At 42.4% G+C, this 14,442-nt stretch overlaps 1 protein-coding gene across 2 annotated transcripts in view; it reads right to left on the bottom strand.

The window, feature by feature from the left end:
* Positions 1-14,442, bottom strand: part of ADAMTSL1 (ADAMTS like 1) — a 1,031,718-nt gene that overhangs the window by 107,741 nt on the left and 909,535 nt on the right. The gene's annotated exons all lie outside the window — the stretch shown is intronic.

The following is a 14,442-nucleotide window of genomic DNA, read 5'->3' as shown; positions in this document are numbered from 1 at the left end:
GGAGCGTGACATTTTATTAGATGGTGGCTTTGGGTATTCCCTTGAAACACGAGATGACCAACAATGAACAAGGGACATACCCAGGCTTTTTCCACTGACCGTGTTTCCCTTTGAAAAAACTCTAACTGTATACTATAAAAACCATCCGTCCACGCACCTATCTGTCTAGCTACCGTAGAATTGTCACAAAAAGAATCTGAGGAGAGAGCATGGTATCCAACAAGTTGGGATGATTTGTGCATCTTATCATTAAACAAATGATCCAATACATTCGATTTTTATGGGCTTAAATTTTTATTTTGAGATAGTTGTAGGTTCACATGCAGTTATAAGAAATAACACAGAGCAATCCTGCGTACTCTCTACCCAGTTTCCCCCAACGGTAATATCTTACAAAACTAGAGTACAATGTCATGACTAGAACACTGACATTGACGAAGTTAAGCTACAGAACAACATTTCCATCACTGCAAGGATCCCTTATGCTGCCCCCAGCCCTGCCTTAAGCCTTTGGCAACCATTAATCTGTTCTCCATTTCTTATAATTTTGGCATTTCAAGAATGTTATATAAATGGAATCATACGGTATGTAACTTTTTTTGATGGGCTTTTTTTCACTCAGAATAATTCTCTGGAGATTCTTCCAGGTCTCACATGGTACCGTGGTGGCATGTATCGATAGTTTGCTCCCTTTTATTGCTGAGTAGTATTCCATGGTATGGACGTACCAAGTATGTTCAGCCATTCACATGTTGAAGGACACCTGGGTTGTTTCCACATTTTGGCTATTCAAGTAAAGCATCTATATACATTCCTGTACAAGTTTTTGTGTGAACGTTTGTCTTCGTTTTCTATGGGATAAATGCCCAGGAGTGTAATTATTAGGTCATACAGTAGATTTTTAAGGAACCACTGAACTGTTTTCCAGAGTGGCTGTATCATTTCACATTCCCACCAGTAATGTATGAGTAATTTAGTTTCTCTGCATCCTCGTTAGCATTTGACGTTATCATTAGTTTTAATTTTAGCCTTTCTGATAGGTGTGTATTGATATCTCATTGTGGCTTTTTAAAAATTTGCATTTCCCCAATGGCTAATGATATTGAACATCTTTTCACGTGCTTATTTTTCATCTTTATACCTTTGATGAAATGTCTCTTCATGTCCTTTAGCATTTTATAATTGGATTATTTTTTACTACTGAGTTCTGAGAGCTCTTTACATTCTAGATGTAAGTCATTTGTCAGATATGTGGTTTGTAATAAATTTCTCCCAGTCTATAGATTTTTTCCCCTATCTTCCTTAAAAATTAAAAAAAAAATTTTTTTATTTTTGGCTGCATTGGGTCTTCGTTGCTGTGCACGGGCTTTTTCTAGCTGCGGCGAGCCGGGGCTACTCTTCGTTGCGGTGCGTGGGCTTCTCATTGCGGTGGCTTCTCTTGTTGCAGAGCACGGGCTCTAGGTGCGTGGGCTTCAGTAGTTCTGGCGCACTGGCTTAGTTGCTCTGGGCATGTGGGATCTTCCTGGACCAGGGATCGAACCTGTGTCCCCTGCATTGGCAGGCAGATTCTTATCCACTGTGCCACCAGGGAAGCCCGTGTGCCACCATGGAAGCCCTCCCCTATCTTCTTAACAGGATCTTCCACAGAGCAAAAGTTTTTAACTTTTAACTTTTGATGAAGTCCAATTTATCGAGTTTTCCTTTCATGGATCATGCTTTTAATGTTAAGTGTAAGATCTATTTACCTAGACCAAGATCCTATACTTTTTTTCCTATTTTTTTCCTAAAAGGTTCCTAGTTTTACATTTTACATTTAAGTCTGTGATATATTTTGAGTTAATTTTCGTATAAGGCGTGAGACTTAGGTCAAAGTTTATTTGTTTTTTGCCTATGGATGTCCAATTGCTCCACCACCATTGATTGAACAAGCTCTCTTTCTTCCATGGAATTGCTTTTGTGTTTGTCAGCATCAGCTGAGTATATTTTTGTGGCTCTACTTCTGTGTTCTTGTTTCTGTTCCACTGATTTATGTGTCTATCTCTCTATCAATACCACAGTCTTAATTATTGTAGTTATATAATTAATCTTAAAATTGATTCTTGAGTCTGATTCTTCCCACTTTATTATTCTTTGCTATGCTAGTTTCTTTGCCTTTCTACATAAATGTTAGAATAGTCTTGTCTACAACTATAAAATTTTGCTGGGATTCGGATAGGAAATATACAAACATGTATATCAATTTAGAGATAATTGACATCTTTACTGTGTTGAGTCTTCCAATCCATGAACACTGTATGTCTATTTATTTAGATCTCCTTTACTTTCTTTCATCAGAGTTTTGTAGTTTCCAGTGTACAAGTCCTGGACATAATTTGTTAGATTTATACCCAATTATTACTTTTTTTAAGGGATGGTAAATGATATTGTATTTTCAATTTCAGTGTTCATGTGTTCATTGCTAGTATACAGAAACAGTTGTTTTGTATAGCGTGTGACCTTGCTAAACTTATATATTAGTTCTAGAACTTTTTTTTTTGTAGATTCCTTGGTATTTTCTAAGTAGGCGATCATTTCTTCTGCGAACAGTTTTATTCCTTCCTTTTGATCTATATGCATTTTATTTCCTTTCCTTGGATTATTTCACTGGATAGAACTTCCATCACTACTTTGAATGAAAGTGTTAATAGTAGGTTTTTAGTATGATGAGTGATTTTTCGGTTGAAACCTGGACATTTTCATATCATGTTATACAACTCTGGACCTTATTTAAATCTGTTTTAGCTGCTGTTCTCTGAAACCACTCAGGTTGGGGAGCAGGGAGATGCCACCTGGTTACTACCCAGTGGAAGAAGAAGTCCAGGTTCTCCACCTGGCTTCCTTTGTGACCCACGTGGGGGGCTCCTCTTAACTGCTGGGCCTGGGTAGAGTTTCTGTTGCCCCCCGCTGCTCTCCACTGACCCTGCCGTGGGAGAAGCCTTGTTACCGCCAGTGATGAGTGAAAGTCCTAACTCTCCAGGAGGCTTTCTCTACCACCACCCCAGCGGGAAGAGGAAGAGGGACACTCCAGGATGAGGGTAGAAGTCTAGGATCCCCACGTGGTCTCCACATTGTGCCCCTGTGGGGATAAAACCCATCTTCTCTGACGCCACGTCCATGGGGGTGTTGGGGAACCATGTTTCAGTCTGACGAGGAGTCCAGTCTTCCCATTCAGGCTTTGCTGGTGTGGGTGGTGTTTGGAGTAGAGCAGCATTTTCTAGTTTTCTGTCCTGCTTGGTTGCCCCTTTCCTGATCCTTTGGGTAGAGGAAGCAGGCTTAAGCTGGGACATTGTTTTCTGTTTCTGTGGCATTTCCTGGCAGCCGCCTTCTTCAGTTCCAAGTTTGGGCTTTATGAGGTAAACAAACAAACAGCCCAGAAAACCCAATGAAGTCACAATTGTGTCGTTCCTCAGTACCCAAGGTCCCTAGCCAGTCTGTTTTCTCCTCTCTCCTTTTCAGTCTTATGTTTGTTTTATATACAATGTCAGGATTTTAGTTGCATTTACCAGGAGGAATAAGGAAAAAATACATCTATGGCATCTTTCCATAAGTGGAAGTTCTGTGTACATTACACTTTAATAGGCCTTTATCAGCTGGGGATAAAAATACAGCACTTCATGTACATGACCACAAAATACAATGAAAAGATTCATTTACTGAGCACCTTGGGGAAATAAGGGTCCACATGAGATCATTTTCATACACCCAAAGCTTAATTTGTTGTAAGCCAAATGGATTTAATTTTGTCTCAACCATTTTATAGGCAGGACAGTCTACAATGGCATTCACTCTTCTGTGCCTTCATTAACTGTGAAGAAAACCATAATTCGCCCATGCCCTTTGGAGTTTCACACCTGCTTTTCATACTTTTTGTTTTCTCCGTCATCTATCTATCCTTTCTTCCCGCTTGCACTGTCACACAGCGTCATATCAGAAGCTGTCCTTTCTTTTCCTCTCCCCTTTAATTGCCTTCTAGGCATGAGTTATTAGCTCATTAGAACTATCACTATGTTTAGGGACAGAAACTTGAGGAAGGTTCTGAGGAGTTCACCTTTGGATATAGGCACAGGCTGTCTATCTGTTTTGACTGGGCTCCTTCTCCTTATCTCACCTATATTCAACGTGTTTGAGATTATGTATGACCTGATGTGAAGGTAAGTGATTTTGTACTATAATGCAGGGTGGTAACAAGAGAGTGCAGCGGGAATGACACAATTAATACGGGTATATTTACCTGACCTCCTGACCCTAAGAAGCTCGCGGCTCGCACGTCAACTACACCCTAAATCTAACCAGTCCCTCCGTTGCTATAATCAGATGCCGCCATGTTCTCTGGGTGGACTGTTCCACAGCCTAACTGGTCTCCTTGCTCCCACCACATGCAGCAGATCACACAAGTCCTCTGCTTAAATTATCTAGTGCTTTTCCAGTGCAGTTAGAGCGAAATTTCAAGCTCCTTTTCATGCCCAACCATCCCCTACGTGTTCAGGCCCAGATGTTTACCCTCCCCTCTACCTCCCTGAGGCCACACTTCCAGTCGATCACTGTTGTTGCAGCCACACTGCCCTTCGGTCCCTCCTTTCAGAACATCAGCACGTTTGTCCCAGCTGTTCCCTTTCCCTGATATCCTCCACCCGAAGACATCTGCACAGTTATCTTCTTCTGGTCATTCACGTCTCCACACAAATATCACCTAAAGCATACATGCCTTCCCTCCCTTACCAGTCATTACGTAGCTCAATGCCAATTTTATTTTCTCCCTAAGCACTAGAACTATCAAATTTTACCTTATTTGTGTGTTTTCTGCCTCCCACCCCTCACCATGTAACTTCCATAAAATCAGGGATCACATCCCTCGTTCTCTTCTTTGTTCCTACCACTCAGTCCCGGCATATAGTAGGTCCTCAAATATCTCGTAAATGAATATATGTGTGCATACGGTGTACTATGCACATTATCTGAATTTGTTTTTGTTGTCATAACAACCCTGAGAGTCGGGTAAAGAATTTCCATCTTTTATATAGATGAGGAACTTAGGCTCAGAAAGGCCCAATGGTTTGTCCAAGGCCAGAGAGCAAGCAAGTAGTAGGACTGAAGTAGACCCCAGAACTTCAACCTCAAGTCCAGTGCTTGTAACTGAAGATCTCAAATCCTTGTCTGTGGACTCTCTGCCTCAGAACCCCCAGGGCACTTGTTAAAAACATAATCTGTCCTGCTATATATAATAGTTGCCTCACTGTGTGTAATAAAAACAACTGTGCCAATGGGGAAAAAGCAAGTTAGGGACCAGTTTCAGACTCACAATTACCAAGTTATTTTTCCTATAGGAATTTTAATAATAAAGGTGGTTTTATAGCTGCAGGTGTATAGCTATAAAATTCAAATGTCACTGAATTAAATCCAGTCCTTAATTAATTATACTGAGCTTTTGCTGAAAAGTAACGACCTTTCATCCTGTCACTAGAGGCGCTGTTGTTAGCACAGGCTACTTATGCGTTCTCATTACCTTCATAATCCATTGTTAAGACAAAGCAGAGTTACCCAAGTATCTACAATTAATAGGAGTTTATATTGAAAACAGTGTCCTTAATCAACTGACCCTCTTACATCTATTAGAAAAAGCTTGTACATATTATTGAGTTGCACTCTTAGACCTACTAAACCTGAATCTCAGGTGGTGGGATGGAAGCTCTAATCTATTTTGAACAAGTTCTGAGGTGATTCTGACATTCAGCCAGGTTTGATAATCAGTGAATTACACTGTGTTAGTTTTTCTTGAGTCCTGGTAAGAGCTGAGGTTTTTTTGAGAGCCCATTAGTTCAATATTAGAAAATTTCAGGTTGGACACATGTACTCCAACATTCACTCAGCACTATTTACACTAGCCAAGACATGGAAGCAACCTAAATGTCTATCGACAGAGGAATGGATAAAGAAGATGTGTACATATATAAAATGGAATATCACTCAGCCATAAAAACGAATGACATAATGCCATTTGCAGCAACATGTATGGACTTAAAGATTATTTTATTAGGGGAAGTAAGTCAGAGAAAGATAAATATCATCTTATATCACTTAAATATGGAATCTAAAAAAATGATACAAATGAACTTATTTACAAAACAGAAACAGACTCACAGATCTAGAAATCAAACTTAAGGATAGCAAAGGGGAAACATGGGGGGGAAATAATAAATTTGGAGATTGGGATTAACATATACGAACTACTATATATAAAATAGGTAACTAATAAGGAGCTACTGTATAGCACAGGGAACTCTACTCAATATTCTGTAATAACCTATATGGGAAAAGAATCTGAAAAAGAATGGATATATGTATATGTATAACTGATTCACTTCGCTGTACACCTGAAACTAACACAACATTGTAAATCAACTATACTTCAATAAAAATTTAAAAAACAAAAAAAGAAAATTTCAGGTTGGAATTCTTATTTTAATGGTCAACTAAAAAACAAAACAAAAATAATTTAAGTCCACTTTAGATCACCTAGATAGTCACCTAGTGAGGTGAGTACTGCTGTGTGATGCCACACCTATGTTTATGCTTGATTATAATCCCATTAGCTAGTATTATTTTAATTATGGAAATCAACTAAGAAGAAAAAAAAATAGAGATGCCGAGAGGGAGTGAAGTGATAAATTATGTATTTGTGCTAAGAGAATGCTAAGAAAGGTCACGGCATGCCTGACCAAAAAGCTTGTCACAATAGGCAAAACAAAAAAAAGAGAGGCTGAGCCATGATCACAGAGCCTCTGCAGTGTGGGCAGAGCCTCAGACATCAGGCCCATGTCCACCATGTCATCTCTGTGGGTCAGCATCAGCTAGCAGATTACATTCGTGTTGATTTCTGGAAATTGATAGGGTTTACAGATTACTCTTTCATTGAATCTGTAAATTGGTGTTATAGTCGCATGAGAGCTATACATCAAAGGAGATTATGCTTAGTTTTATATCTGCATATATATAAGAAGAACAAGGAAACAGAAACAAAGGCAAGCTTTTCAATTTATCAGGCCCAATATAAGGAATCAAGTCTCTTCAACAGAGTCAGACACAGAAAAGAAAGCATTAAGAGACTGATTTATTGTTCATTTCCTTTGGACCTCATCATACCCTTGAGCTTTAGACCTCATCATACCCTTGAGCTTTAGACCTCATCATACCCTTGAGCTTTTGACCTCATCATACCCTTGAGCTTTTGACCTCATCATACCCTTGAGCTTTTGACCTCATCATACCCTTGAGCTTTTGGATTATGGCTCCTGTTCAAGCGATATGGAACAGGGGATCCAGAGCCTCAGTGGTAAGCAAGGGGAGCCCTGGTACAAGGGGGAACCTAAGGTCCACTAACACTTGCATGTCAATATGCACTGATGTGGAGGAGTGCCATCTTGTGTTGCCTTTAGAGCAGAGGCCTTCGACCAAACAGGCACTGTCCTGACCTGGAAGGACCAGTAGCTGGAGAGCCAGGCAGGGACAGATGAGCAGCCCTAGGAGCAAATCTTGGAAATACATTCCTGTGCACAGTCTGGGCTCTGGCTCACGCCTCTTTCGCTCATGTGTGACTCTGGGTAAAATCAAAACCCAAGGGGAAAAAATCTGAACATATGTGCTTGAAAAATATCTTTGGCCCAGTATAAAGGAGATGGAGATGGAGAGAGGAGCCAGAGGAGATGAAGGCTTGTTTTTTGAGCGCAGCCAAGAACAGAGAGCACTGTAAGTAACTTTTTCTCAGGGCCGAAGTCTAGGCCTCCACTAACAGCAGCTTCGTTTTCAACAGCACAATGCCTTCCATTTTAGAAGCGATGGCAGAGATGGATCTGCTACCAACCAAATACTTTTCTTCTTCCTAGGCACACAGTCAGGTCATTTACCAGCCTCTCTGCAGTTAGGGGTGGGCAAGACAGTGAACTGTAGCAAATGTAATGGGAGCAGAAGTCAAGTGTACCACTTCTTGACCCAAACCACAAAAAACCTCTTGTGTGATAATTTGTTTTAGACATTAGGTGACTGAGAAAAAATCTATCATATTGTAACCGTCATATATTTATGGTTTTGTTTGTGAGACAGGCAAACAGAAAAAAGCGCCAAATTAGCACAGATGCTAATTAATCCATGTTTAATTAATATTTATTGACACACTGAATGAATGAATCAAACGGGTCTTCTTTCAACTCTTCTAACATTATGAGTCACAAATGGCATTTGAAAATGGTTCTCTACGATTCTTAGCCATCAAAAATAACAAGGATCTACTGTATAGCACAGGGAACTACATTCAGTACCTTGTAGCAACTTATAATGGAAGAGAATTTGAAAAAGAATACATACCCATGTATATATGTATAATTGAATCACTTTGCAGTACACCGAAAATATTGCAAATCAACTATACTTCAATAAAAAAATAAAAATGGGAGGGGGGGATCAAGATGGCAGGGGAGAAGGACATGGAGCTCACCGACCCCAACAAGTACATCAAAAATACATCTACACGTGGAACGACTCACACAGAACATCTACTGAACACTGGCAGAAGACCTCAGACTTCTGAAAGGGCAAGAAAACCTCCATGTAACCGGGTAGGACAAAAGAAAAAAGAAAAAGAGAGAAAGGAATTGGGACGGGACTTGCACCCCAGGGAGGAAGCTGTGAAGGAAAAAAGGTTCCTGCACCCTGGGAAGTCGCCTCACTAGTGGGAAGATCAGCCTGGATGGAGGGGGAGCTTTGGAGCCTCAGAGGACAGCGCAGCAGCTGGTTTGAGGTAGGCAAAACAGTGACCTGCACAGATGGTCGGTAACACCACCCTGCGCTCCCCAGTCTCAGACGCTTGTCCACTGGTGCAGGGGGTGCTGGATGCTGGAGTTTGGGCTTTGGAGGTCAGATTCAGGGAGAGGACTGGGGTTGGCTGCACCAAGACAGCCTGAAGAGGCTGGAATGTGGCAACTGAGGGTATACTTGGAAGAAGGCTTGGCCCACCAGAGAGGCAAGGCACCATTGTTGGGGGGGCACAGGAGGAAAGGGGCGGGACCACCATAGGAGCTTCTTTCTCTGTGCACACTCTCAGGCAACCGGACACAGCCTACATGACCTCTGGGGGCAGGCATGAGATGCTATTGCTATCTTGGGCTCCAGAGGCGGGCATGGGCCGCCACCACCGCTAAGAGTCCCAGGAGTGTGTGCACTGCTGCTGCTGCTGCTACAAGACCCGCGAGCAGGTGCCAAGTGCTGCCTCTGCTGTCCCAGGAGTGTGCGGGGCACTGCTGCCACTATGAGACCCACAAGTAAGTGCCAAGTGCTGGCCCTGCTGTCCAAGGGGTGCTTGAGCTGCTGCCGCCACTCTGACACCCACGAGCAGGTGCCAATCTCTGCCCATGCCATCCGGGAAGAGCACATGGGCTATGAGCAGATGGTGATCGCTGCCCCTGCTGCCACTGCCAACAGACCCAGGAGCAGGTGCCAACAGCTACCCCAGCCGTCTCAGGGGTGTGCGGGTTGCCAGTGGCAGGAGACCCACGAGCGGGCACTGATCGCCGCCCCCACCATCTGAGCGCGCACAGGTGGCTGCACCTGTATGCCCCATATCAAGGGGATAACAGCCAGCACGTGCTGAAGAAAGAGGCACCAAGCATCCAAACTAAAAGTGGCCCCTCAATTCTGGACAAGATGGCGGAGCAGAAGGAATTGAGCTCACCCTCTCTCACGAAAACACCAAAATCACAGCTAACTGCTGAACAACCACGGACAAAAAAGATTGGAACCTACCAAAAAAGATATTTGACATCCAAAGACAAAGTTGAAGCCACAAAGAGATGGTAGGAGGGGCACTTTCATGATATCATCAAATCCCATATGCTGGGGTGGGGGAGGCAACCCACAAAATGGAAAATAATTACATTGCAGAGGTTCTCCCCCATGAGTGAGAGTTCTGAGCTCCACATCAAGCTCCCCAGCCTGAGGGTATGGCATCAGGAGGAAGAGCCTTAAAGCATTTGGCTTTGAAGGCCAGTGGGGCTTGACTGCAGGAGCTCCACAGGAGAGGGGGAAAGAGAGACTCCACTCTTGGAGGGCACACGTAAGATTTCACGTGCACTGGGACCCAGCACAAAGCAGTGACTCCATAGGAGCCTGGGTTAAACCTACCGGGGGTCTTGGAGGGTCACCTGGGGAGGCAGAGGTCAGCTGTGCCTCACTGTGGGGTCAAAGACACTGGTGGTGGAGGGCCCAGTGAATATTCATTGGTGTGAGCACTCCTGGAGGTCGCCATTTTGGCACTGAGATCTGGCCCCACCCAACAGCCTGCAGGCTCCAGTGCTGGGCTGCCTTAGGCCAAGCAACCAACAAGGTGGGAACACAGCCCCAACCATCAGCAGACAGGGTGCCTAAAGTTGTCCTGAGCCAGAGCCACCTCTAAACACACCCCTTGATGCAACCCTGCCCACCAGAGGGACAAGACCCAGCTCTACCCACCAGTGGGTAGGCACCAGTCCCTCCCACCAGGAAGCCTGCATAAGCCCCTGGACAAATCTCACCTACCAGGGGGCAGAAAACAGAAGCAAGAGGAACTACAACCCTGCAGCCTGCAAAAAGGAGACCACAAAAGCATGAAGTTAGACAAAATGAGATGGCAGAGAAATATGGTCGGGACGAAGGAACCAGATAAAAACCCAGAAGAACAACTAAGTGAAGTGGAGATAGGCAATCTACCTGAAAAAGCATTCAGAGTTATGACAGTAAAGATGATCCAAGATCTTGGGAAATGAATGGAGGCACAGACTGAGAAGATATAAGATATGTTCAGCAAAGAGCTAGAAGACTTAAAGAACAAACAGAGATGAACAATACAATGACTGAAATGAAAAGTACAATAGAAGGAATCAATAGCAGAATAAATGAGGCAGAACAAATAAGTGACCTGGAAGACAGAGTGGTGGAAATCACTGCCGTGGAACAGAATAAAGAAAAAAGAATGAAAGAAATAAGGACAGTCTCAGGGACCACAGACACAACACTAAATGCAACAATGTTCACATTATAGCGGTCCCAAAAAGAGAAGACAGAGAAAGGGCCTGAGAAAATATTTGAAGAGATTATAGACAAAAACTTCCCTAACATGGGAAAGGAAACACACAAGTCCAGGAAGAACAGAGAATCCCACACAGGATAAACGCAAGGAGGAACACACCAAGACACATATTAACCAAACTAACAAAAATTAAAGACAGAGAAATATTAAAAGCAACAAGGGAAAAGCAACAAATAGCATACAAGGGAATCCCCATAAGGACATCAGCTGATTTTTCAGTAGAAATTCTGCAGGCCAGAAAGGAGTGGCACCATATATTTAAAGTGATGAAAGGGGAGAACCTACAACCAAGAGTATTCTACCCTGCAAGGATCTTATTCAGATTCGATGGAGAAATGAAATGCATTACAGACAAGCAAAAGCTAAGAGAACTCAGGACCACCAGACCAGCTTTACAACAAATGCTAAAGGAACTTCTCTAAGCAGAAAAGAAAAGGACACAACTAGAAACAAGAAAATTATGAAGGGGAAAGCTCGCCAGTAAAGGCAAACATACAGTAGAGGTAGGAAATCATTTACACACAAATATGATATCAGAACCAGCAATTGTGAGAAGAGGAAAGTACAAACACAGGATATTGGAAATGCGTTTTAAATTAAGAGACCAGTAACTTAAAACAATCTTGTATAAATATAGACTGCTATATCAAAACCTCATGGTAGACACAAACCAAAAATCTACAATAGATACACAGAAAAAAGAGAAAAACAATCCAAATAAAACACTAAAGATAGTCACCAAATCACAAGAGAAGAGAACCAAAGAGGAAGGGAAGAAAAAAGACCTGCAAAAACAAAACCAAAACAATTACCATAATGGCAATATGAACATACATATTGATAATTACCTTAAATGTAGATGGATTAAATGTTCCAACCGAAAGACATAGACTAGCCGAATGGTTACAAAAACAATATCCACATACGTGTTGTCTACAAGAGAGCCACTTCAGATCTAGGTACACTTACAGACTGAAAGTGAGGGAATGGAAAAAGTTATTCCATGCAAATGGAAATCAAATGAAAGCAGGAGTAGCAATACTCATATCAGCCAAAATAGACTTTAAAATAAAGACTGTTAAAAGAGACAAAAAAGGAGAAATGTCTCTTTGGATTCACCTTCTAAAGTAATAAAAATAAAAGCAAAAATAAACAAATGGGACCTAATTAAACTTAAAAGCTTTTGCAGAGCAAAGGAAACCATAAACAAAATGAAAAGACAACCAAGAATGGGAAAAAAATCAATATCTGCAAATGATGCAACCGACAAGTGATTAATCTCTAAAATATACAAACAGCTCATACAGCTCTATATCAAAAAAATAACCCCATCAAAAAATGGGTAGAAGATATAAATAGACATTTTTCCAAAGAACACATACAAACGGCCCAAAAGCTTATGAAAAGATGCTCAACACCACTAATTATCACAAAAATTCAAATCAAAACTACAATGAGGTATCACCTCACACCAGTCAGAATGGTCATCATCAAAAAGTCTACAAACACTAAATGCTGGAGAGGGTGTAGAGAAAAGGAAATCTTCCTACAAGTTGGTGGGAATGTAAATTGGTATAGCTGCTACAGAGAACAATACGGAGGTTCCTAAAAAACTAAAAACAGAACTACCGTATGATCCAGCAATCCCACTCCTGGGCATGTATCGGGAGAAAACCATAATTTGAAAAGATACATGCACCCCAATGCTCATTGCAGCATTATTTACAATAGCCAAAACATGGAAGCAACCTAAATGTCCATCAACAGAGGAATGGATAAAGAAGACATGGCTGCTGGAGGAACCAAGATGGCGGAGTAGAAGGACATGCTCTCACTCCCTCTTGTGAGAACACCAGAATCACAACTAGCTGCTGGACAATCATCGACAGGAAGACACTGGAACTCACCAAAAAAGGTACCCCACCTCCAAAGACAAAGGAGAAGCCACAATGAGATGGTAGGATGGGGGCAATCACAGTACAATCAAATCCCATAACTGATGGGTGGGTGACTCACAGACTGGAGAACACTTATACCACAGAAGTCCACCCACTGGAGTGAAGGTTATGAGCCCCACATCAGGCTTCCCAACCTGGGGGTCTGGCAACGCGAGGAGGAACTCCTAGAGAATCAGACTTTGAAGGCAAGTGGGATTTGATTGCAGGACTTCAACAGGACTGGGGGAAACAGAGAATCCACCCTTGGAGAGCACACACAAAGTAGTGTGTGCAGCGGGACGTAGGAGAAGGAGCAGTGACCCCAAGGGAGACTGAACCAGACCTGCCTGCTAGTGTTGGAGGGTCTCCTACAGAGGCAGGGGGAGTGTGGCTGTGGCTCACTGTGGGGACAAGGACACTGGCAGAAGTTCTGGGAAGTACTGACTGGCGTGAGCCCTCTCAGGGTCTGTCATTAGCCCCACCAAAGAGCCCAGGTAGGCTCCAGTCTTGGGTTGCCTCAGGCCAAACAACCAACAGGGAGGGTACCCAGCCCCACCCAAGCGGATTCAACTTTTACTGAGCTCTGCCCACCAGAGCAACAGTCAGCTCTACCCATCACCAGTCCCTCCCATCAGGAAACTTGCACAAGCCTCTTAGTTAGCCTCATCCACCAGAGGGCAGACAGCAGAAGCAAGAAGAACTACAATCCTGCAGCCTGTGGAACAAAAACTACATTCACAGAAAGATAAACAAGATGAAAAGGCAGAGAGCTATGTACCAGATGAAGACACAAGATAAAACCCCAGAAAAACAGTTAAATGAAGTGGAGACAGGCAACCTTCCAGAAAAAGAATTCAGAAAAATGATAGTGAAGATGATCCAGGACCTCAGAAAAAGAATGGAGGCAAAGATCGAGAAGATGCAAGAAATGTTTAACAAAGACCTAGAAGAATTAAAGAACAAACAAACAGAGACAAACAACACAATAACTGAAATGAAAAATACCCTAGAAGGAATCAATAGCAGAATAACTGAGGCAGAAGAACAGATAAGTGACCTGGAAGACAGAATGGTGGAATTCACTGCTGCAGAACAGAATAAAGAAAAAAGAATGAAAAGAAATGAAGACAGCCTAAGAGACCTCTGGGACAACATTAAACACACCAACATTTGCATTATAGGGGTCCCAGAAGGAGAAGAGAGAGAGAAAGGACCTGAGAAAATATTTGAAGAGATTATACTTGAAAATTTCCCTAACATGGGAAAGGAAATAGCCACCCAAGTCCGGGAAGTGCAGAGAGTCCCAGGCAGGATAAACCCAAGGAGAAACACGCCAAGACACATAGTAATCAA

This window comes from Lagenorhynchus albirostris, chromosome 7 (assembly GCF_949774975.1).
Source record: "Lagenorhynchus albirostris chromosome 7, mLagAlb1.1, whole genome shotgun sequence".
NCBI lineage: Eukaryota > Metazoa > Chordata > Mammalia > Artiodactyla > Delphinidae > Lagenorhynchus > Lagenorhynchus albirostris.
Note: the sequence above shows the minus strand (reverse complement) of the source record. Positions and strands in the feature narration are given on the sequence as shown.